This window comes from Sarcophilus harrisii, chromosome 2 (assembly GCF_902635505.1).
Source record: "Sarcophilus harrisii chromosome 2, mSarHar1.11, whole genome shotgun sequence".
Lineage (NCBI taxonomy): Eukaryota > Metazoa > Chordata > Mammalia > Dasyuromorphia > Dasyuridae > Sarcophilus > Sarcophilus harrisii.
The window spans coordinates 585,531,800-585,558,296 of record NC_045427.1 but is presented as its reverse complement, the minus strand read 5'-3'; positions in this window follow the sequence as shown (position 1 = coordinate 585,558,296).

Below are 26,497 nucleotides of genomic sequence, written 5' to 3'. Positions count from 1 at the left end.
ATGTTATTCCTTGCTCATGGGAAGTGGGGGGAGGAGGAAGAAAAAATATCCCTCTGTCCTTCCCTCATATTCTATTCTTGAATCCAACTTATACCCATGCTGAGAATAGTACCTGAGTTCTAGTTCACTTTTCACTGTCTCTAATTGGTGATGAATCCTGGGAAGGAGTATATGGACCCTAGGGATATATCCTGGCACAGGGGTTAGTGTTGGACTTGAATAAGGAGGTATGTGTTCCCATCTCTCCTCAGAGGTCGTGAGGTTCCTGAGATAATCTATGTAAAAGGATATGTAAACTTTAAAGTGCTATATAAATACTGAATGCTATTAATTATTATTATTAGCTACAATTCCTAGGAAGATTCATAAGGGCTCTTGGAATCAACTTCTAAACACTTTATTTCAATACAAAAACCATGAAGGAAGGAAAGACATGGGGATTCTCTAGATCTGGAAGAGAAGGGAGGTCCATAAGCTTCCTCTCTCTCTGTATCAATAGGTATAAGAGCTCCCATCTATGACTTTATGGTAGTTTGTCCAGTAATTTCTGGACTGGCAAGTTAGGCTCATGGTTTTCTCAAGTTGTTTGATGTCTGTCAAGTCTCAAACATTAAATTTCTTAAAACATTATTAGTCTATAAGTACTCATTGAGCACTTAGTATGGATCCAGCACCATGTTGCACTCTGTGGTTTCTTTCTAGGGGAGTTTCCAATCCAATTGGAAGTACCACAATCCACCTTGGAAAAAGTATATGTGTAATGAAATTTATAACAATTTAAGTGTAGAAAATTAGACAACACTATAGTATAATATAGCATCTCAATCTGCAAGCAAATCATATGTTTTGGCTTGATTGGGGCCCAGTGGTAGCAGATTAGGGTTAATTCCAAGAAAGCATATTCATAAAAATGTAATATTTTACTCAAATTCTGTCAGAGACTCTGCTCATTTAATTAAATGTGATGAACATTCTTCATTATTCTTCCTCTCCAAAGTCTTTTTTGACTAATACCAGGGGGTTCCCTCACACATAGTAAAGGTAGAAAATAAACATAGGTTTGAAATTCTTTATAGATAAGTGTTCTCTGAAAACTATAGTTAAGGGAGTCCTCACTGGCATGTGAACTTTTACAAAGTGAAAGGTTACAATAGTTCAAAGCAAAAGACATTTAACCAAACAGGATGCAAATTATGGGATGCAATAAGGTCTGTTCTTTTGTACAAACTGTTCTTTCATTGATTACCACCAGTAGGGAAGGTACAGATGGAGAGAACATGAGTGATCAGAGAATATGCATGGGGAACACACACACACACAGACACATACACATATTTGGGAAGAGAGACCTTTGAGACAAGTTGTTGCAGAGGCAGCCTGAGAGTAGATAAGATGTATTCTCTGATTGTAGCTCTAGAATTATAATAAACTTCAGTGATTAATCCAACAATTTCATTTTATTGATAAGGAAACTAAAGCCCAAGTAAGTTGATTGACTTGCCAAAGGTCATAGTGATAGTAAAATTTCAGAGGACAGGATATAAACTCAGATATTCTTACTCCAAAAGCAATGCCCTTCAGACCCATAAAAATTGGAGGAAAAATGAATAAAATTTGTCTCAAAAGTAGAAAAGAGGAAAGTTTTTTTATCAAAAAAATAATTGAAAAATGTTGAATAAACATAGATGAATAGATGATATAAAACAGGCTTTTGCTTAATGAAAAACAATTTATCTTTTTAAAAAAAGATTAACAAAATCTTCAGTGTCAATATCTAAAGAATTAAATACACAAAATCTATAAGGACTTAGCACAAAGTTGTGAGAGAGAATGACCATTACCCAAGAGATATATAGAAAGAGAATTTCAACAGATATTTCTCTTTTTAAAAATTAAAGCCTTTTATTTTCAAAACATATGCACAAATAATTTTCAACACTCACCCTTGAAAAATCTTGTATTCCAATTTTTTTCTTCTCTTCTCCTTAACCCCCTCCCCTAGATGGCAAATAATCTAATATGTTAAACATGTGCAATTTTTCTATACATACTTCCACAACTAAATGGCACACTAAAAAATCAGATAAAAAAGAAAAAAAATGAGAAAGAAAGCAAAATGCAAGCAAATAACAACAAAAAGCTGAAGATACTATGTTGTAATCCTCACTCAGTTCCTATAGTTCCCTCTCTGGGTGCAGATGGCTCTCTTCACAAGACCATTGGAATTGGCCCAAATCACCTCACTTCAATAGATTTCTTAAACACATATTGACAATTATTTCAATAGTCAGTTCTTGTATTAAACAAGTGGATGTTTTAAAATACACTTTTCATATCACTCTGCTCTTATCAAGTTGACAGAAATGTTCATTGAACATTAAAAATGAAAAAAATCCTCTATTGGTTGAGCTTGGGGGAAAGCAAATGTGTTCTCAGGATTAGCAAAGTTATTAGATTCTGGTTAAAATCTTTTTGGAAAACAATATAATGGCAATACATAATAAAAGTTACCAAACTGGATCCTCTGACCCAGTGGTCACAGTAGTAGGACAACAGTTCATGGCAGTTGTTTGGCATATAGAAGGAGCTTAATTTTTTTTTTTGTTAGTTGATTGATCTCAAGGTTCTTTTTATTTTTATTAAATATTTTATTAGGAGTTTATCATTAATGGAAATCAATACAAACAATTACAATTTCTTAGAAATGATTCATGTTTAAATTAATAAATGTCAACAGAAATATAATAGCACTTTTTCATTAATATGTTAATTTTGGACACTATAATGTATTATTTTTCTGGACCACTGATAATAATAATTAGCATTTATGTAGCACTTTAAGTATCACAAAGTATTTTACAAATATTATCTCATTTTATACTCAAAATAATCCTGAGAAGCAGGAATCATTATTTCCTTCATTTTATAGAATAAGAAACTAAAAGACAGCACTTAAATGTCTTTTAAAGTCACACAGTTATTAAATATTTGAGGTTGTATTCAAACTTCTTCGTTTCATATCCAGAACTCTATCCACTATAACTATTAGCTCATTCCAAGTCACTGAGTTAACTTTAGTGATGGATTCAGAGATTATTAAAAGTAGGAGAGACTATATTATTTAGTCCAACTCACTCATTTTACAGTCAGTCAGCAGGTCAGCTAATAAACATCACCTACTATATGCTAAATGCTGTGCTAAATGCTGGGGATATAAAGAAAGGTGAAAGGTAGTCCTTGCCCTCTAGAAGTTTACAATCTAACAGGGGAGAGAACACGCAAACAACTGCACTTACAAGTTATATAGGATAAATTGGAAATAATCAATAAGGAAAGGCATTAGCATTAAGGGTGATCAGAAAGGTTTCTTGGACAAAGTGGTATTTTAATTGGGACTTGAAGAAAGCCAGAGGCAAAGATGAAGAGGCAGAATATTTTAGGTTTGGAGGACCACTAGTGACTGGGATACACAGGGGAAAGTGACCTTCCCAAAATCATGGGTCAAATAAATGTCAGAATTTGGCACTTACTCCAAATAATCTCACTGAAGTCCATTATACTGGCTTTTCACTATATCCCACAAACTAATGGGCTTGTGTTTGTTGTCAAGAAAGGCAAAGATGAAGAAAAAAAGAATGACCTGAATTCTCTTCAGCACACGGACAAATAACACTGTGTTTATGCAGCCTGCTTTTTGGAAATGGTGCCTTTGGTTGCTTTGAGAAACACTTCAAGTTGACCTAGCATGTTCTGCCTTGTGAGGCAGAATAGAGGTCCAGGGGGAGAGATTCAGCTTTTGGTAACTAAGGAAAGCTCTGATAACCTTCTGGACAGCACAGTCACCTCTTGAGGGATGGGCTTCAGCTGTAGGGAAATAAATACCATTTTGTTCCATGATGCAGAATCCCAGAATTCTAGGGTTGTATTTCATCAGCTGAGAAATCCCATGGGGTAACCAAGTGGAGGTGGGAGGAGGTAGCGACTAAGGATGGAGGGTCCTCTGCCTATTCTATTCTTCTAGTTTAGCTCCTGCCATCTGACCTCACCTTTCCCCCCAAGATTCTATAATCTGAAATCTGATACTGGAAGAAGCAGAGAAATGAAACCCAGGGAAGACTGAAATCTTAGGTCTGTGTCTAAGACCCTTCACAGCTCAATTTCTTGTATGCAGAGGGGAAAGATGTGAATATTCTTCTGGATTCTGAGTGAGGTATTTTAGAATTATAATAATAACTTGTGGTTTCAGGGATTAAGCTTAAATGAGAATGGGGCATCTGGAGCCCAGGCCCCTTTTGGACCTTCAGAGTGCTCAGCTGGCAGGACCACATGTGGGGGCCAGAAAGGTAGGGGTTCTGAGCTTTTCCATGGGGGGTTTTAACTGAGAATCAGGAAATGCTGACAACATTCAAATCCTTCCCTAGAACAGCTTTCCTCTTTTTTTCTCCTATGTTTCCTTCCCAAATACTTGATCTACATCAAAAATATACAAACTGTGACCTTTGTCTCCCAGCTCATAGGTGGTATAGGAGTGACTTCTTTTTGTCCTCTTAAATCCAGCTTTCATCTGACACCAGCAGCCACCTCAACATCCAGGTTAAGTCTCTCTGTCTTTGTCATTGTCATGCTGCCCATGTTTGATCTTGAGGAAACTAAAGTTATATTTTTGAGGATGCACCAGTGATGAAGCTAGTGCCATAATATGCTCAGGCTCCCAAAATTGGTCCCTTGAGTTTGTCTTCTCAAAGGGTGGGGATGACATCACCAAAGCAACTGGTGACTGGAAAGGGCTAAGGACCATAGTGAAATTTACCAATTGGAACATCTTGGCCCAGATTGAGGTTGTTCCTCCTGTCTCTGTTTTGATCATCAGAGTTCTAAAGGAACTTTCTTGGGACAGAAAGAAGCAGGAAAATATTAAATGTAGTAGAAACATCAGTCTGGATGATATTATCAACTTTGCTTTAGAGATGAGGAACTGATACCTAGAAAGAGACCTCTCTGAAACCATTAAAGAGATACTTGAAATAGCCCATTCTATGGGTTGTATCCTTCCTTGATGGCAGATATTCTTCTGATGCCATTGATGATATGAGTAGTGGTATTATAGAATGCCTGGCTAGTTAGAAGCTCCAAAAAGGGAATATTGCAATAAATTAAGATTTGATAACAACAAAATTCAAACTGGTTCTGTGATATCCTGGTAATAATAATGTCATGATACCTTCCAGTCATCCAGGATTGAAACTGACATGTCATCCTTAACTCTTTACTCTTACCTCTTATATCCAATTACCAAATCTTAATAATTCTGACTTTGAAATTTCTCTCATATACTTCCCCATTTCCTATCAGTTGCCTTGATTTTTGACTTCTCTAGAATATCAAAGGAAGCTCATCACTGGAAATCTCATTATCCTATATCAGATCAGCCTTGGTACCCAATCTCATCACTCCTCTGCTCCCGAGTTGGAGTATTGTTCCTCTGATTGGTAGATAGGACAATGAGTTCCAAACTTGCATTTAAGGAAGGAGCCCAACCTATATCCCCAGAAGATCTTAAAGGATGGCAAGGGACCTGCATGTGCAAAAATGTTTGTGGTAGCCTCTTTGTGGTGGCAAGAAACTGGAAACTGAGTGGATGCCCATCAATTGGAGAATGGCTGAATAAGTTATGATATATGCATGTGATGGGATATTATTGTTCTGTAATAAACAATCAGGGCAATGATTTTAGAGAGGCCTGAAGAGAGTTACATGAACTGATGCTAAGTGAAATAAGCAGAACTGGGAGATCATTGTACATGGCAACATCAATATTATACAATGATCAATTCTGATGAATGTGACTTTCCAACAATGAGATGATTGATGCCAGCTCCAATGACCTTGTGATGAAGAGAGCCATCTACACCCAGAGAGAGGATTCTGGGAACTGAATGTGGATCACAACATAACATTCTCACTCCGTTTGATGTTGTTTGCTTGCATTTTGTTTTCTTACTTATTTTCTTTCTTTTTTTGATCTGATTTTTCTTGTGCAGCAAGAGAATTGTATAAATATGTTTATACATAAAAAAGAAAGGGGCTCAGGATAGCCATCTCCCCATTTCCCATCAGCTGGATTACTTTCTGGATTTCTTCAGATTTCACCACCATGCTCCAATGTGGGGTGCTTACTCCTTCCCCCATTTTATCATCCTTTTATGTATCATCTTCCCCTCATTAAATTGTAAACTTGTAGGCAGGGACTGTTTGTATTCTTAGCATTTGTAAACCCAGTATTTAGCACAGTGCCTGGTTTAATAAATCTTTATAACTTCCACTCCCTTCTCTTTTCTGACAGTGCCACCATCTTGGTGTAGGCTCTCATTGCAATAACCCACTGGTTGGTCTTGTCTCATCTCTCCCTATTCCAATCCATTCTTCTCTTATGATCAACTTCAAGTGGAAAGGTGGTCATGTCATCCACACTTCCTCCAGCAACTCCTTTTAACCTCCAGTATCAAATGTAAAATCCTTTGTTTTGTTTTTTAAAGCCTCTTATGACCTAGCCCTTTCCTACCTTTTTAGTCTTCTTATACCTAATTCTACTTACAAAATCTAATGATCCTGGCTTCCTTGCTCTTTACTCTAGGCGTTCCATTTCCAGATTCTGGGCATTTTCACCAGCTGGGTTTCTTGGCTTATTTCATATTTTAATTCCACTTTCTGTCACAAACTTTTCCTGATCCCCATTGATACAACTTCATTTTCCTCCTCTTCCTTTGTTGTTGAGGCAATTGGAATCAAACGACTTGTATAGAGTCACACAGCTAGTAAATGTTTTGAGGCTGGATTTGAACTCATCTTCTCCTGTCTCCAGGGCTAGTGCTCTATCCACAGTGCCACTTAACTGCCCCAAGTCCTTTCCTTCTGAAGTGGTCTCCAATTTATCCTGCATGTATCTTATTTTCAAATAGCTGTTTGTATATTATCTTCCCCCATTAGATTGTGAACTCCATGAGGAGAGGGACTGTAACACAGGGTCTGGTGCATAAGAACTTAATAAACACTTGTTGATAATACTGGACTTGTGACAAGGATATAACCAAATAAGGGTATATGAAGGGGAAGACAACTAAGCAGCAAGGTGAGGCTTCCATAGTGTCCTATGATGCTCCACCTTGGACTTTCTTCTTATTCTGTACAAGTAGGAAGAATGGGGGGAGGAAGATCCTTTTGATATATGGGGATTGGGGAGATGTTCCTATACCACATATTATTGGTTGTTTTAGCAGTCAATCAATATCAGATCAACCAATTAAAAGTTTCCTATGTGGTCTGATGTTGATTGAAATCAAAACCAACCAGTGATACCCATGATTTTGAGAGTGTTCTCTCCTTCTCCTCCTCTTCCTCCATATCCTTAAGCCATTTCTGTGGTTCCATTAATGCAAATTTTTTTTTTGCATGGGCCCCAAATTTAGATTCACAAATTAGGTGAATAGACTTCTTTATAAGTAGAACAGGGTGCTGTTGATGTGATGGAAATTGAGGGATCATCAACCTACTCATACTATCTCTTCATCTACCTGAAATTCCTATCATAAAAGTCATTAATAGGTTTGATGTCAGTGATGAGCATTGTCTCTGAAACGCCCTAATTGCTAGGCAGGAGGTGAAAGCACATTAGCACACTGGCTTGGATTAATTCATCTGATGAACAAGTCCTCCAGGAAAGAATGTGAGAGAAAAAGTAAATATTGAATTGTACCATGAGGGGAGGGGTGGGGCACTGAATAGTTCAATCTTAGCTTACTTTGTAGAATTATCCTGGTTGGAAAATGTGTGTGTGTGTGTGTGTGTGTGTGTGTGTGTGTATTCGTATAAAAATAGTACTTTAGGTCCAATCATTCTAAGACTAAAGTTTTACTCTGATGTGGCACTATGGTATTAAATAATGCTGGCTTTTGGAAGTTATTCCTCCCCAACCCCACCTTCTCTTCTGTTCCTAAATTCAAGCTCTAGTCATCTTGATCATTTCTATCAACTTGGAAAGGGTCAAGTTCAAGGCCACTGTCAGACTGTGTGTCTGTCTAAAGAGCATCAACCTAGTTAAGTTTGGAGATGGTCAGCACCAGAAGTTTGGTTATTGGGTGCTGCATTTTTTTTAAGTTATAGTACTCACAAGAACCAAATACTAACATGTAAATAGACCAAAAGAGTATTGAAGGTGTAAGGGAAAACAGAGGGATGAAGTATCCATAAAATCCAGGGATATAAGTCTCACACTTTAAGCCTTCCTTCTTTCTTCCATATACGTTAGATTCCAGACTACTTTGCCCCAGAAATGGCATACCAACCATCAGGGAAATATTTTCTTTCATGGTCCAGTTAATCTTATATTTAATGCAATTCCATAAGTTGTGAAAGTAGTTTTTAGCACCTCTGAAGCTGTGTGTGATAAAAGTTTTACCCTGATTCACCCAGATCCCTATAGACTATTCCAATCACTCTTTTCATTAGCTGTGACAGAATATTAATTTGGGAATCAGAGGATCTGGATTTCAGCCCAGCTCTGCCATTCTTGGTACAATAGTATAACCATTACCACCACCACCATCACCACTACCACTACACATGGGTTTACATTCACTTTACTGCTTGCTACCTTGTGACTTTTAGAGAATTAATTAACCTCTCTGGTCCTGTTTCCTCATTTGCAAATGGAGGATATTGGATTATATGATCTCTGATCTATAGTCCTAGATAGTCCAGTCATAATGTGTAGTTCAGTTATTCTTAAAGCCTCGTTTCTTTTCAAAATAAAGTGGATGGACCAAAAATCTTGCAAGATCTTTTTCAACTCTAAAAATCTATGATCCTATAATCCAGTGGTCCTCAAAGTGTAATGTCTCTGAAACCCTTTCAGAGGGTCTACAAATTCAAAACTGTTTTTTATTTCTAATATATAGTAAATATAGTATAGTTCCATGTGAACAAAAACTCTTTGAACAGATCCTCGATAGTTTTTTTTAACAACATGAAGATACTGAGAACAAAGGTTTGAGAACCACTGCTATAATCCATACCAGCTATGTTTCAGTGTGTCTTGAGAAATAAATGTTTGGTTGTTGTGACCTTGGACAAATTTGTCAATGACAGAAATGTCTGCTCCATTCCATCTTCATGAGGATCACATTAATGGCAAGTTACTCTTTTGGTTCTGTCCATTTAAACAAGGATTAGACAGACAAGGTCTAAATCTGAAGTTGCTGGAGCCAGAAGCTTTGTGATCACGAGGTAATATCTGGATACTGTCGTTCAGGGGGAAAGCCAAGCTGCAGAATCCTCTGCCAGTTTGGGAGGCAGCCAAAGTATGTGATGTGAATGAATGTGCTTTGCAAACTGGCCCCTTAAAAGGAAGCATATCTTTCCCTGGCAACAGGAAAATGATTTGTTTCCTCTTTGCTATTTTCTTTTGGGGATGAAACTTCTAGAAGCTCCTACAAGCAGAAGGCTCTCCATTTATCATACTGCTGATCAGTCCCCTGCTTACTTAAGGAATTAAGGAGTTTTCCTTCTTTAATTAGGTTCTGGTCTATTTGTCTTCTCCCATACCCTTTCTCTGCTACACGTCATCCAAGTCAGAATATTCAATTAATTAATTTCAGCAAGTCTTTATTAAGTGTTTGCCAGTGTGCCTAATATTGCATACTCATATAGGGAATAAAATATATTTTACTATGCTGATGAACTGATTCAATTCAACTTAACAAACATTTATTAAACACCTCTGGTGATTTGTAAATTACTTGGGAGAAGCAATGACTTTGATATAGTTTTATTTTGTGAGAGCAGAGTTTATGTGTGTATGTTTTTGTTGACATTGGGCAAATTCAGAGCATTTAATCTTAAACAGATGAAATGATATCGAACTGACTTGCTTACATTTAGCTAGTTCTGCCAGTCGAACATTAGATTTTGTGCCATATACACATTTCATTGTTCTCTTTTGGGCTTTTTCTTCCATGGTTTTAAAGAAAAACTATTACTCCAAGCAAGTGTGATAAAATTGTAGTTCTTAAAGAATACACTTCAATGACAGAGATATTGCAGTAGTTATTGGAATGGGGAAGTTAAGTGTTTCAAGGATTATTCAAGCCCACAATGAAACTGGATCAGTCATACTAAAAGCACCATAGAAAGTGCAGAAAAGAAAAAAAAATCCACCTAGAATGATAAACTACCATTATTAAGTCAACTAATCCTCAGAAAATTAGATAAACTCTTCATATAATAAATACTCTATTAGCATATGCTTGGAAAATGGCCCTTCCCACTATTCTGTGCTGGCTCAATTATTGGTGTATAATAATTACTGATTGGACAATACTCTATTAGTATATGCTTGGAAAATGGCCCTTCCCACTATTCTGTGCTGGCTCAATTATTGGTGTATACAGAAAATTGTAGGAGGGACTAGGGGGTGGAGTAAGACTAGCCAGAGACACTTTTGGGGCAGGAGAGGAAGAGGAGAGATGTGGAGATTCCTATGTCCATTCCCTACACTTCTACCTCTAAAGACCAAGAATAAAGACCAAGGACTTTTGCTTATCCTGACTCCAGCTGATTCTAAGGCATCCAGGGTGCTAACTCGGTCTTCACAGGTTCCCTTACACTGTGGCATAGGCTTCTTAAAGTTAGTAAAAGAGCAAAAGAGCAAAATTAAAAAAAAAATCTGCTATTGCTATAAAGAAAAGCTTGTTCCAGGAAAGGCAGTATAAATATTAGAGTCATAGTCATGACTCTAAAAAGGTAATTTTTACTGATAAACCTACTTTTTCACTTAAGGTTCTACTAAAACAATTATAGTGAAAAATTCAGGTGAATCTATTAGTTCTGGGAATTTTCATCAGAGCAAACATAAAACCAAATAATATTTTAGGAATTAATTTATTTCTATTGTGCCTAGAAGTACTTCCCTCATTAAAAGAATAAACTCCAAGAAATGTATTAGTTCTTTTTTCCATTTTAATATTATTTTATTTTTCAAAATACATGCAAAGATTGTTTTCAACATTCACTTTTGCAAAACCTTGTGTTCCAAATTTTTCTCTCTCCTTCCCCTTTTCCCCTCCCAAAATAGCAATTAATCTGCTATATGTTAAACATGTGCAATTTTTCTAAATATATTTCCATATTTGCCATGCTGTGCAAAAAAACAAACAGACAAACAAAACCAAAAGCCACCAAAAAAAAAACCATGAGAAAAGAAAAGAAAAACAAACAAACAAACAACAACAGCAAGGTGAAAATATTATGCTTTGTTCCACATTCAGTCTTCATAGTTCTCTCTCTGGATGTGGATAGTTCTTTCTGTAGCAAGTCTATTGAAATTTTCCTAAATCACCTCATTGTTGAAAAGATCCAAGTCTATCACAGTTGATCATCACATAATCTTGTTACTGTGTACAGTGTTCTCTTGGTTCTGCTCATTTCACTTAGCATCAGTTCATGTAAGTCTTTTGAGGCTTTTCTGAAATCAGCCTGCTCTAAATGTATTGTTTTGCCAGAAACATAATTATTTTAGAATTATAGAAATTCCCAAAGGATACAGAACATTTCAGTACAACTTTGAACTGTGTGACATTTTATGGAAATGTAAGAAATTTATCCAGGAGATAAAACTAACTATGATTTAATGGCATGGGAATTTGATTGATTTGAATGTCATTGTAAAACTATGGGATGTTATCAAAGCTAGACTTGGACAAATAGGCTGTTCATCAAAGATTTGCTTAGTATCCAATATGCCACAATGAATTAAAAAATAAAGGTGCTGGACAAGATGGCCTCTGAGGTTCCTTTCAAGCTCTACATCTGGAATCCTTTGGTGTTATGAATATTTGTGAAAGTTTTGTAAACTTAATATCTAATTGTGTAACACAAGTGATTATAGCAAAAGGAGAATATATTGCATGTTAAAAGTGTAAAAAATTATAGGGTTTATACTATAGGTATAACAAGTGACTCTGAGCTTATTGTCCCAGAGCAAGGCTGGCTCTAACTCTCCTGCTCAGGATTCTAGGGGTATCCCTGATGGATTGAGGTAATTCTCTAATTCTGAATATTCAAGCCCCAATTCCAGTATGTCCTACCCACTATTAGCCACTAATACTTAATATAGTTTATATTCTATTGCTTGCAAGTGTTGCTTCTGTTCTATTTGGCTAATTAACATCAATTAGCTTTTATGAAGGGATATATTTATTACAACAAGAGTAGTGGTTACAAACATTTTTCTCAATACTTGGAGGCACTCTCTTCCCTACTGTTTCAGTGTCTGGGAAGAGTGGGCTCAGACTCAACATAGTTCATATATAGAATATCTCCCCTTCCTTCTTCTCCTCAAACTTTCTTGTTTCCCATCAAAGTTCATTGCCAAATGTGATATGCTCTATGGATGGATGAGTCTATACCTCTGTTTCTATTGGGCTAGGTCAATATTCTGTTTCTTATTCTTCACCATCTTGCTTCTAGCAAATCCCAGCATGGACTCTACTTCCTGAGCTTTGGTGGCTCATTCTCCTAACTTTTCAAAGACACAGAATCATAACCTTCTGCATCACTTAAAACAAGAAAGAACAAATTCAAAAAAGTGAACAACAGAGTTCTATATTTATGGACCTCTTATTGGTCTCACATGGGGAGGGCCCAAAGTCTATTTCTTTACAGTGTTATTTATTCCCTAAATAATAGCTAGGCAGGAAAGAATGAACGAGGTTATACAGATAGATATAGGCAGATAGATAGATCTAGACAGATATTTATCTATCTCCATATATCTATTCATTTACTGGGCTAATTAGTACTTCTTAAATGTACTCCATAGAGTTCCTGCTCCGCAGCTAATAAAAAGGAGAAACACATGGTTAGAACAAGTTATAGAACGATTGTAAAGTCCACAGAGACATTGCAAGAGCTGAACACTGCATATGCTTATAAGGATTGAGATTATTGGCCAGTTTCTTCTTATAATAGTCAATATATGCAATTCTTTTACTTTGGGGTAATTTGTACAGTACTATATTATGGGCCAGGCATTGGGTTAGGTGTTGAGGATGCAGAGATAAAAATGAAACCGTGGCTATTCTCAAAGAGCTACTTGGGGAAGCAAAATATAAAAATATAGGTAAACAAAGTAGTCTGGGTGAGAGGAGCATTGTCAACTTGAGAAAACCAGAAAGACTTGAAGTAGGAAAAAGCACTTTCTTGAAGGGAGCTAAGATTTACAAGGGATAGAAATGAGAAAAAAGAGTATTTCAGGCTTGTAAGAGAGGTTGTACAAATACATACAGAGAGGAAATGCATAATTTGAGGAAAGAAAATGTTAACAACCAGAAGAATCCATTTATGAAATACATAGGAAATGACGCTTAAAGTTGAACTTTGTAAGAATTGTATGCCTGCAGAAACTGGAAACTGAGTAAATGCCCATCAAGTGGAGAATGGCTGAATAAATTGTGGTATATGAATATTATGGAATATTATTGTTCAGTAAGAAATGACCAGCAGGAGGATTTCAGGAAGGCCTGGAGAGACTTACATGAACTGATGCTGAGTGAAATGAGCTTGACCAGAAGATCATTGTATACTTCAAAAACAATACTATTTGATGATCAATTCTGATAGACATGGCCCTCTTCAACAAGGAGATGAACCAAATCAATTCTAATGGAGCAGTAATGAACTGAACCAGCTACACCCAGTGAAAGAACTCTGGGAGATGACTATGAACCATTACATAAAATTCCCAATACCTTTATTTTTGGCCTTCCCCAGCATTTTTGATTTCCTTCACAGGCTAATAGTACACTATTTCAAACTCTTATTCTTTTTGTACAGCAAAATAATTGTTAGGACATGTATGCTTATATTGTATTTAATTTATACTTTAACATACTTAACATGTATTAGTCAACCTGCCATCGCGGGGAGGGGATGGGAGAAAGGAGGGGAAAAACTGGAACAAAAGGTTTGGCAATTTTATGCTATAAAATTACCCATGCATATAACTTATAAATAAAAAGCTATAATAAAGTGCCAAAAAAAGAATTGTATGTCTAAAAACAGTGTATTCCAGGCATGATGACAGAGACAAAAAAGAGAATTCTGAGTGAGGGAAGCAGCTATTAACCAATTAGATTGAGACAGTACATTAAAGGGAATGATGTGCGAAAAAAATTGGAAAGGAAGGTTGGAATCGCTATAACTTTAAAAAAATCATAAAAAATTTGGTCTAGCTATAATAGAGAATTCATATTGGGAGTACATAGGCTGCATTTAAAGAAGTATATAAACAGATCTAGATAGTAAATAGTAGATGGTTTGAAATGTTAGTCTGAAAGACAATAAGGAGTTAGATTTTTGAGTAAGAAAGGGGTATGATGAAAGAGATATCTTAGAAGATTGATATGTTAACTTGTGCAGGACATATTAAAGTAGGGAAAAATCAAAATTAAATTAGGAAGACCAATTAGAAAGCTAGTGTGAGAATGATGATGAAATATTGTCACATGAAGCAAGAAAAACAATTGACATTCTTCTGTCTTCAATGAGCTTCTAATCTAGAACTGAACCATAGTATGGTGAAAACAATTGAGAAGAGGACTGGTTTAGATACAGTGAGGTGGCTTAGTGGATAGAATACTGGTTATGGGGTCATGAAGACCTAAATTCAAATCCAGCCTCAAGACATTTACTAACTGTGATCTTGGATAAATTATTTAATCCTCAGTTTCCTCATCTGTAAAGTGGAGGTAATAATAGCACCTACCTCCCCAGGTTGTTATGAGGAACAAAAGAGATGATAATTGTATAACACAGTACATGGCATATAGTAGGTACCATTTATATAGCATTAATATAAATTTATATATATTTATACTTATATGTTTATATGATTACATGTATATAAATGTTAGTTATTATTATCATAAAGAGGTCAAAGGAGCTGGATACTGCCTCTGTTGTGATGTAGAAATCTGACCTTAGCTACATTACAAATTCTCTTAGCCTTATATAAAATGAAGGGATTGGACTAGGTGATGGTTTCCTAACAGTTGTGTTTTGATCTGGTGGATCATTTACTTGACCTTATGGTCTTCCTCACTTTAGTTTGGGAGGGATTGTCACCAGGAAGGAGATCAGTTGTTTCCATCAATACTATGATTCAGTTCTAAAATAGAAACTCATTGAAGGCAGAGTCTTTGGTATTTATGTTCCTATTCCTTAATGTAGTATAGACACTTAAAAATGACTGTTGTATGAATAAGTACAGTATTTCATGGTTATATGGATTTCCAGCAGAAATGTGATTGTGTCTATGACCCCACATCTCCTGACCACCATAAGATGTTGGAGGAAATGAAAAGGACTTTCTCTTCAGAATCAAATGAGATAATATTTCTAAAGTGTTTAGGTTAAGGTTAAGTGTTTAGGTTAAAGTGTTCCTGGCACTATAGTTAATGTTTAAGAAAAGCACATTCCTTTTTTCTTTCCTTCTCCTTAGGAAAAAGTTGAAGGTTGGAGGGCAAATATTTCTGTTCAGCACCTACATCATAGACTTTTAGAACTGTGATGGACCTTAGAGACTATCTCTTTCAATCCCTTCAATTTACAGATATGGAAACTGAGGTCCAGAAAGAAGAATGGCTTATCCATGATCACAGGAGAAGTTAATGGAAGAGATTGGATTACAATTCAGACTTCTTTCTCAGAATCAATTTCTTTCTTCCAAAACACACTTCCCTTCTAGCTAAAAGATTCAGCAGTATTTGTGTACCCCATTTTATGGTGTAATGTTTGTAATGCTTTTCTAGGAATTTAGTGACACCAGTATTTACCATCGTTATATTTGTCCATTAAAGTTCTATTCTGATATCCCATGATTCTGTGTGACTGGCCCTGGGTCATTGAAGGTAATACCAGTGGAGCAAGGGCTTTGGAAAGTTTTACTATGTTAGAAAGGCTTTAAGTATTGTTCTGATGATGGATTCTATATCTCTGAACAGAGAGCCTCATCACTACAAGACTGGCCACAGGAGTATGCTGGTAAATATTTAACAACTGACTTTCCAAAAAAAGAAATGTACACATGACACTTTTGAGTTTAATCTGCATTTAAAAATTTTGTCCATCACTTTCTTAAGCCTAGACTATCAACAAAACAATAACTCAAGCCCCAATTTGTGTTGTTTGCTCATCTTTGAGGTATACATGATCACAAAATGTTATAATCTGCTCTTGTGAACCAGTATGAGCTGGCTCCAGGCACTGGTTAGTCACCATGTTATGAATTTTTTTTTGGTAGTGCAATTCATGGAGAGAGGCAACCAAGATATGGAGAAGTTGACATCCTTGACTCTTCGGGGAGTGATCAGGCTGAAGAAATCAGGAATGTATGAAGTATGAAACAAAAAAAAAAACCCAAAGACACATTGTAAACACATTTAGATTACTATGTGGTATGCTCATAGTTTCTGCAATATAAAGTTGCCAGCATTTTTGTTTATGCATGTAAAATAAAGAAAAAGAGACAGTGTGGTATAATGGCCAGAGAGCTAGCTTTGGAGGAAGGAGAATCTGGGTTGTAGTCTCAATACTGGCACATAGAAATATGTGAACTCTCAAGCATCATTCAACCTCTCAGTAGCCCATGAAAACTCTCTAAAACTATAAACTAGAGATGGGTTGCTGATCTACATGGGAAGAAGTCTCCATACCAGGAGTCCCTCACATCAATGAAACCATGGGTTTGGAGCCCCTAAAAAAGAAAGATCCCAATCTCAAATGTCCCTTTTCACTCTGTATATATAGGTATTGAAGCTTGCTTCAGCTGACTAACTTCTCCCCACGCACAGACACAGCTAGCCTTTCCCTCTAACGCATTACATGCTTAGTTAAAGCAATTAATGAAATCAGGACTCTGCTCTGTGGCTCTCAAACTTGCCCTAGGAATTAAGCATGTTTTCTATCTTTCCGGTATCTAGTCCAACAGCCCCCAGGATGCCTTCCAACCCACAGAGTATTTTTAGAAGATGAACTGTACAGTCACTGACAGATTAAACAAATGGTATGTGACAGAGTAATGCATTATGTACCAAAATGTGGTGCCCAGTACTTGCAGACCCAGAGATTTGGGAATTGCCTTCCACTTTTTGAAAATGGCATGAATTTTACATGGCCCTCAGTGGCTACTGGCAGGTGATAAGGTGATATAAAATTTATGTCATTTTCAAAAACTGAAGGCAAGCCTCCAACTACTCAGTCCCAAAATTCTGAGCATGACATTTTAAGAAGCTTTGGGGCATCCAAACTGGTTTTGCTTGTACAAAATTTTTTAATTTAATGTAATCAATATTATCCATTTTGCATTTTATAAGGTACTTTAGTTCCTTTCTTTTCCACAGATCTGAGAGTTAAACTATCCTTTGTTCTTCTAATTTGCTTATGATATCATTCTTTATGTATAAATTATGAACCCATTTCCATCTTATCTTGGTATAGGGTGTTAGATGTGGGTTAGTGTCTACTTCCTGCCATATTAATTTCCAATTTTTTCAGCAATTTTTGTCAAATAGTGAGTTCTTATTCCAGAAGCTGGAGTCTTTGGGTTTATCAAACACTAGATTACTATAGTCACTAATTATTGTGTCTTGTGAACCTAACCTATTACACTGATCAATTACTCTATCTCTTAGCCACTACTAAATGGTTTTGATGGACTACTTTTTTATGATATAAATTTAGGTCTGGTACAGCTAGGCCATCTGAATTTGCATTTTTTTCATTAATTCCCTTGAACTTCTTGACCTTTTGTTCTTCCAGATTAACTATTATTTTTTCTAGCTCTGTAAAATAATTTTTGGAAGTTTGATTGGTATGACACTGAATAAGTAGATTAATTTAGGTAGTATTATCATTTTTATTATATTAACTCTACTTGCTCATGAGCATTTATTATTTTTCTGATTGATTAGATCTGACTTTATTTGTGTGGGAAGTATTTTGTAGTTGTGTTCATATAGTTCCTGAGTTTGCCTTGGTATGTAGATTACCAAATACTTTATTGTAATGTTCTTGTTTGATTTTCTGGAGGTCTCTGGACCATAACACCTCCTGCTTTCTTTTGTTTTAGAATATAGGTGGTCACACTCTCCCTGGCTTCTCAAGGAGGTGAGAACCCCAAAAAGGAGGTGATCACACCTTCCCTGACTCCTCAAAAAAAGGGTGAAAACACCAAAAAAGGAGGTGATCACATCCTCCCTGATGTCTCAGGAAGGAAGATGAAAACCAAAGGAAAATGGGGAATCAAAGCAGATTAGCAGGTTTCTGAAGAGTCTCACTTGAAACATGCATACATAAATACATCAACATGGGAATTATTACATAAGTACATAGCAATATATAACAGGCTAGTAGTGATGTAACAAACAACATAAATCAACATAAGAAACTATATATGTCCATAAGTCCTAGAAATAGTCCAAAACCAATCTAGTGTCTATTACTTCATGTGCCAGAGAATCCAATGATTCCTGCAAGTTCTGAAGTACTGCACTAGTCTCATCTTGTGTTAGGGAATCCAATGATTCCTGCAGATTTTGAAATCCTGCAATAGTCTTATCATATCTCAGGGAATCCAATGATTCCTGTTGTTTTTGAAGTTCTGCAACAGGCTTATGAACAATTTTTCATCTCAGGGTATCCAATGATTCCTACTGGTTTTGAAGTTCTGTAACAGTCTCATTATCAGCTATGCTCTTTCAGTGTCAGATGTTTCTTAGGTCTTCTTTGTTTTGAGGTTTCTCTCTTTTTCTTTCTCTGTCAAGGTACTCATTGGCACCCATCTGATTCCTTTTCCATTTATAGAGATACAAGCAAACTCCCTTTCCCAAGCAGCTAACCCAACTCATCCCTTCTATTTACCACTTTCTAGATACTTCTTCATCACCTGGCAATTACATTGGAGCGGCTTGCACAGGACACTGCCCTTCTTTTGGGTTAAAAAGCCTATATGCTCTCCAATTATAATCCCTTTCTCCCATCTGATTTCTAAAGACTCTCTGAGTGTTACCTCGACTACCATCATGCCCCACCTATTTTTTTGAGGTTTTGGAGTTGGGCCCCGTCTCTCATTTCCCTGGGTTAATCTACATTCTGAGGCCCAGTGGAAGCCCTTGTTTCATTTTGAACATAGGGTTTTGGGTGTTCTCTTACTTTGTCTTCTCACTCTATCTCTATGCCTACATTGAGCTTTCAGATGCCCTACTTTACCACACTGAAAGCATTAACAAGTCTCTCTGGAAGTCCCTTGCCAAGAGGGATCCAGTCTTCCCCTCATAGCCTGGGTATAAAAGGCATTTGTGCCTACTGTAGCAGTGTCTTATGATCTCCTCTAAAGGAGCATCCTTTTGTAGTCCCCATATAATTCTTTTATAAACCTCATTAGCATTTTCTCTAGCAAGTTGTCTTATCATAATTCTTGTAGCTGTTTGCAGACATCCTTCAAAATCAGCAAAAGGTTCACTGGGACCTTGCTCTATTTTCATGAAGACTTTCCCTCTATCTTGCTGTCCTGGGAGGGAGCTTTTATAGCAGCAGCATTAATTTGCTCATATACTGCTATGGGGTAATTACTGAAGTGTCTGCATACCGACCTTAGTAAAGTATAGTAAACATGCTCTTGCTATAGATTTCCAATCACTAGGAGTTAAAATTTCATAAGCCAAATTCTCTAATACCACCTTAACGTAAGATGATGTAGCCCCATAAATTGTGCAACCCTTTGTTAAATCCTTGATTTTTTCCAAATCAAAAGGAATGTATCTTCTCCTTTGTTGATCTGAAGAGTCAAACTCTTCAATAACAGGGTATGCATTTATCAAATCAGATACATCCTGTCCTCCTCCTTCTCCTTCTTCTTTTTTTTTTGCTTTAACTAGTGCCTTTTATAATCTTGTCATAGGCTTCTTCATAGGTAGTGCTGATTGTGTCACTGCCCCTTCCCCTCCTCCTTCTCCCTCCACCCATGAAGGGTTAATTGAGGGGGGTAGATCAGGGGTTGGGGAATGCCCTAATGGCTCCTGATGTGAAGCACCACATTCCTTAATTTCATCAGAATTGTACTTAACTCCATTCTTATCTGATTCTTCATCCTTTTCACCTAGTTTGTGAGTATCCTCCCCCTCCTGCACTTTTTTCTTTTTCCTTATTCTGTAACATACAATTCCTTAAAGCCAGTTGTATTAAATTATATGTATTAAAAGTTTCTTTAGAAATTTAATTAGTACCATTACCATTCTAATATTCACTTAGTTGCTCTCCTACTAATTTCCACTTGTCTGGATCTAATTCTATTTCCTTAGAGAACCAAGGAGATGTGTATTTTAATTTTCTAAAAGTTCAATAATCTGCTCCCAAGTTACAATCAAACCTTGATTTTTTATGAGTCTAACCATGCTGTCTACACATTTTCTTTGAGTTCGAAAAGAAGGCTCCTTTCTAAACATTTGTCCCATTTCAGCTGGAATACTATTTTAACCCTTTACAAAGTTTCCTTCTTATCTATTTTTGTACTTATCCTAAATTCTGGGTCATGGAGACTTTTTTACTGGACTCAGGATGGGAAACTTTTCTACTGAAATTGGAATTGGAGGTTTTTTCACTAAAATCAGGATCATGTCTGGACTTAAATTCTTAGCCCCACATTTGAACACTAAAATGTAATATTCTTGTTTGGTTTTCTGGAGGTCTCTGAACCATAACACTTTATTATCTACAGTTATTTTAAATGGAATTTCTCTTTGTACCTATTGCTGCTGGACTTTGGCAACATATAAAAATGCTGATGATTTATGTGGATTTATTTTTTATCTTGCAACTTTGCTAAATTTGTGAATGGTGTCAATTGTGTCTAGATGATTTTCTAGTATTCTCTACATATACCATCATATCATCTATAAAGAGTAATAATTTGGTTTCCTCATCACCTACTCTAATCTCATTAATTTCTTTTTCTTCTCTTATTGCTAAAACTGATGTTTCTAATACAAAATTGAATAGTAATGGTAATAGTGGGCAACCTTGTTTCATTCCTGATCTTACTAGGAATGGTTCTAATTTATCCCCATTACATATGATGCTTGCTGATGGTTTTAACTAGATGCTACTGATTATTTTAAGGAAAACTCCATTTATTTCTCTACTCTCTAGGGTTTTTAATAGGAATGGGTGTTGGATTTTGTCAAATGCTTTTTCTGCAGCTATTGAGATAATCATGATTTTTGTTAATTTGGTTATTGATATAGTCAATTATGCTAATAGTTTTCTTAATATTGAACCAGCCTTAGCCACAGAACATCTGAAGGAGGTTGTCTAAGATGATGAAGGGTCTTAAATTCATGCCCCATAAAAGTCAGTTTAAGTCCCTAAGGAAGGCACATTTAGCCTGAAAAAAGGAATGTGGGATGGGGAAGTGTGAAAGCTTTCTTTAATTGATAGGCAATCATAAGGGAAAAGGATTAGGTTTGCTCTGTTTGGTCTCAGAGGACTGAACTGGGAATAAGAAGTGGAAACTGCAAAGAGACTAATTTAAGCTTCAAGTCAGGAAAGACTTCATAAGTGTCCTAGAGCTGCATTGGGAGTGGGGCAGGTAGAATTCCTTTTTTATTGGAAGTCTTCAAGTAAAGTCTAGTTGATCACTTGTCAGGTGTGTGTTTTTCAGAGGTCACTGAGGTCCCTTCCAAGTTGGAAATTCTGTGATAGAAAAAGATTTAAAAAATCTTTGTATTTAAGCAACTTTTCTTCTGAGGAGATGAGGAGATAGAATTCATGTCTTAAAAGACAAAATGATGGGTAGTGCTAAAATAAAATCCATGAATTGGAGAAGAGTTGAGATATTCCTCAGTCTTCTGGCTTGGTTTAGGTGATGTGTTTTCCCCTAAACTTCCCTTTACCTTCCACTTACTTTGGTTTTCACAGAGACCAACTCCTTGGATGACTTCCTCTTTTTGGATTAGCCAATCAACCCCTAAAGCAAAAATCAGCAATATGGTTGGGAGAGTTGTAGCATGTCTGGGCTGGAATGGACCTCTGAGATCATTTAGTCCATCCCCATGCTTTACACATGAGAAGAGGCCCAGAGGAGAAGCAGCTTGGTCAGAATCAACAAGCTAGTTAGCAGCAGATATGAAACTAAAAGCCTAAATTAAAAGTCCTGATTTCCAGTCCAGTAGTTTTGTCATTACCCATCAGTGACCGATTTAAACTTGGAAATGAGCTACTGATCAACAAATGTGGGGGGAAATGCACTTGGGACCTTCTATGGACAGGCCAATGACCTTATTCTGCAACTAATATGCAGCCTCTGTGGGAACAGTATAGCCATGAACTGGGAAGGAGTCAGTCTAAGGGCTATCCCTCATTAGCATTGGGCTCGCTAGGATACCATTGTGGGAGGTGTACAAGGAAATGGGAGAGGTGTTCTCAAAAGTTATCAATTCCCCTGGGTTTTCTGACCTGGGATTCAGGAGCCCTGGATTCTAATTCTGCCCCTGCCACTTAGTAATGTGTGATTTGGGGTGAGTTGTCTCTCTTCAATACTTCTCCTTGCCTGTTATGTTTGTCCTGAGAGCCCCAAAACCTAACCAAGGAGTGATGACATATGAATTGAGATGTGACCAAATGGAATGCTTTCACCATCCATCTCTACTTGTTGTTTACAGTCAATGTCCTTCCACCACAATGCTTTGTAATGTCTAGCTTACCACTGGTTCCTTTCATCAGAGATGTTGTAAAAGTGTTGTAAAAGAAAAACACGAGATTTGCACCCAGAATATCAGGGTTTGAGTTCTGATTCTGCTACCTAAGAACTGTGTGAATGAAATCATCTCATTTTGGGAATTACATTTTCATTATTTATAAAATTAACATAGTAGTTCTGAAATGAACTACATCATAGGGCTATTAAGAGGGTATGGAGTCATCTAGTTTAATCCCCTATCAACCAATCTATGTACTCTGTGTTAAGTTTTGAGGATACAAAAAGAGGCAAAAGGCAATCCCTTCCTTTAAAGAACTTACAATTGAATGGTGAGAAACAGAATGCAAAAAAATACATATAAAACAAGGTTATATATAAGACAAAAAGGAAATAATTAAAAGAGGGAAAGCAAGTTAAATTGAAGCCCAGTTTCAGTTTATAGAGATGAAAACTGAGGCTCAGTGATTTGCCTATGGAGTTAAGTGTTAAGGCCAGATATGGTGCTCTCTAACTCTAAAAAATGCTCTAGGCATTTTTTTTCACTATGCCATGATACCTCTAATGGATATAAAAGCATTTTATAACTAGTAAATTTCTGTAAAAATGAAAAGTGGCACCAAAAATGCACTAAATTAACTGTTTGAAATTTAATTAAATGTCTGGATTCAGAACATATGAAAACCTTTTACAAAGCAGAAAAAGAAGTGGGGGGGGGGCGCAGAGGCATAGAGTGATAAGTTCAAGGTGAAAGTTGTCAATGTCTTATGATTTGGTAACTTCAGTTTGTTGGACAGGGAAAAAAGCATATCAACAAAGTTGAATTAAAAATTAACATGGGTCTGTTTGGACAACGGCAATCTTTGAATCTGTCGATACCAGGAGCAAGTAGGAGGTAGCCGTGCTACTAACCTGATTTGAGAAAGTCTGTTGTCCTAGTATTAAATGCTGCCCAGATAAACAGCAAAAACTGAGAGAAATCACTCAGGACCAAGGGGGGAAAAAGTTGGTGGGTCTTACTCAGAAAATATCTGCATATCTCAGGGTCTGGAGAATCATGTTTATGATTAAATTAGTGTTTTTCAAGATGTCTTGAGGGAAATGGGGTGACGGATAAATAGACAGAGAAAGCAGAAGTCAAGTTTTGGAAGCTAATTTCATTCTACCTCCTTAGAGCATTTCATTCCACCTCCAAAGCAAACCAAATTACTATAGGAAGCATCTTTCCCACTTCTTTCCCCCTTTCCTCTCCTTTGTATTTTTTCACAATCCCTTCAATTCTGTAAAACCCAAGATGATGGGAAGATACAAATAACAAGTTGAAAGAAGAGGATCAATGTTAAGACATCATTGTGTGGATCACTGTTGTGGAGTTCAGTACTCAAATGCTGCTATGATTTTCCTTACCTCCTTTAGGGTGCAAGTGGCAGCCAAGAAAGTTTCTGGGTATGTTATATAACATTACTGTTATATTTATTTTTGTATGTGTTTCTTATATAGACAGTATGGTAGAGACAGTGCCGAGGGATGTAAGGGACCTTAGGAACATATATTCCCCCACTTCCCATTTTATGGATGAGAAAACTGAAGTTAAGTGAGGCAACAAGAGTTCTAATCGTAAAAGTGCCAGAGACAGCCATTGGAAATTCTCCAACTTCAGATTAGAGGACTAATTCCAAACCCCACCATTTTTCTAAGATGATCAGAACCCTTTCTGTGACCTGATAAATGTGAAAATGTTTTGAACTAGTCATAGAGGAAGAGGCAGTAGAAAGAAAGAAAGAGTGCTAGGTGATTCAGTAGATAGAACACCAAATCTGGAAGACTCAACTTCAAGAGCTGAAATCTCATCTCAGATACTTACTAGCTGTGTGATTCTGGGCAAGTCACTTAACTCTCTTTGCCTCAGTTTCCTCATCTGTAAAGTGAGAAGAAAATAGCAAACTGCTCCCAGTATATCTTTGCCAAGAAAACCCCAAACGATGTCACAGAGTTGGATGTGACTGAAAATGACTGAAAAATGACACAATAAAAAGAGCACTATATTTGACTTGCAGAAATTAGAATTAGAATCTTGATTTTACTAGCTAGTACCTGTGAAACCTTGAGCAAATAAGTTTCCTCATCTGTCAAGTAAAGGAGATAGACTATTTTATGCCTTATATTTTGAATCTCTCTGAAAACTTGGATGTAATATTGTCCTTCTCTCCTTATTTCATGCATAATCCAACAAAGTCTGTCTCTGAGATTTGCTCAACTAACTAGGCCAGTAGAAACAAAAATTAATTCACAAAAATAACAACTCACTTCTACAGCTTTCTTAGCTTTAAGATTTATAAAGGACTTTCCTTTACAACAGCTCTATGAGGTAGGCAATTCCTATTGCCCAATTTTTCAAAAAAGGAAACTGAGTCTTTAGAAGTGACTAAATAGAAAGCCATTTCTTCAATGTAATAATACCTCTTGGTATCCTCTGCCTGAGACCTTCACTATGGTTCATTTGGCTCCTGGAGGCACCCCACCATACAGATGAAATGTAAAACATCAAGTTTCTTGCATGGCTATATTCAATACATGGAGAACAGGTTGCCAACACAAATGTTTTTACTACTAGTAGAATTGAAGGCCTTTTTCACAGCCAACTGAAGCTTTACAAATGTTTGCTGTTAAAATGTGGAAGACAGGCAAGATTATAATTTGACTAAATACTTCAAGAATATTATAGGGTTCTAATAATCCTTGACTTTTCTATATTGCTTTCCAGTTTCCAAGGAGATTTTATATAAATCTTTTTACTTGGGCTTCACAGTTGCCCTGTGGAAGTGAATTAATGGTTATTTTACAGATGAGGAAACTGAGGTTCAGAGTCCAACTAGTAATCAATTAATAAACAAATATTTCAAAAGCTCCTTCTGTGTCTCGAACTAGTCCATGTTCTAGGGGATATTATATTGTATCAAGCACACACACACACGCGCACACACACACACACACACACACACACACACAGAGATTAAGAGCCTGGCTGCCTTTTATCTTTCTTTGAATCCCCACACATTGCCTGGTACAGAATAGGTGCTGAATAAATGTTTATTGATTTGACTTATTGAGAATAGCTTGGTGGGATGTTAAAATCTCAGAAGACTTTTTTTTTTTGGATGAAGAACATGAATATTTGTTTTATATGTATAAAAAAGGAATGAATAGATAAAGAGGGGAGAGAGAGAGACAGAGACAAAAAACAGACAGACACACAGAGAAAGATAGAAAGACACAGACAAACATGTGAGATACAGACAGAGAGAGAGAGACAGTGAAAGACAGAGACAGAGACACACAAGAGAGAGACAAAGATAGAGACAGAGAGACATACACACATGAAATAAAGGCAGAGAGACACACAGAAAGAGACAGAGACAGAAATACAGAGAGCCAGAGCCAGACAGGCAGACAGAAACAGACAGAGATAGAGAAAGAAACAGAGACAAAGAGAAATAGAGGTATAAATACAAAGGAAGAGAGAGATACAGACAGAAACGGAGAGAGAGAGAGAGAGAGAGAGAGAGAGAGGAGGGAGATTGTCAAGCATGCTGTAGAGAGAATCCTTTCCAAAATAGACTATTCTAGATGGTAGCTGAGGTCCTTTGAAGATGGTAGCTACTGTAGATGTCTGTTTAACCAGACACTTTGTAT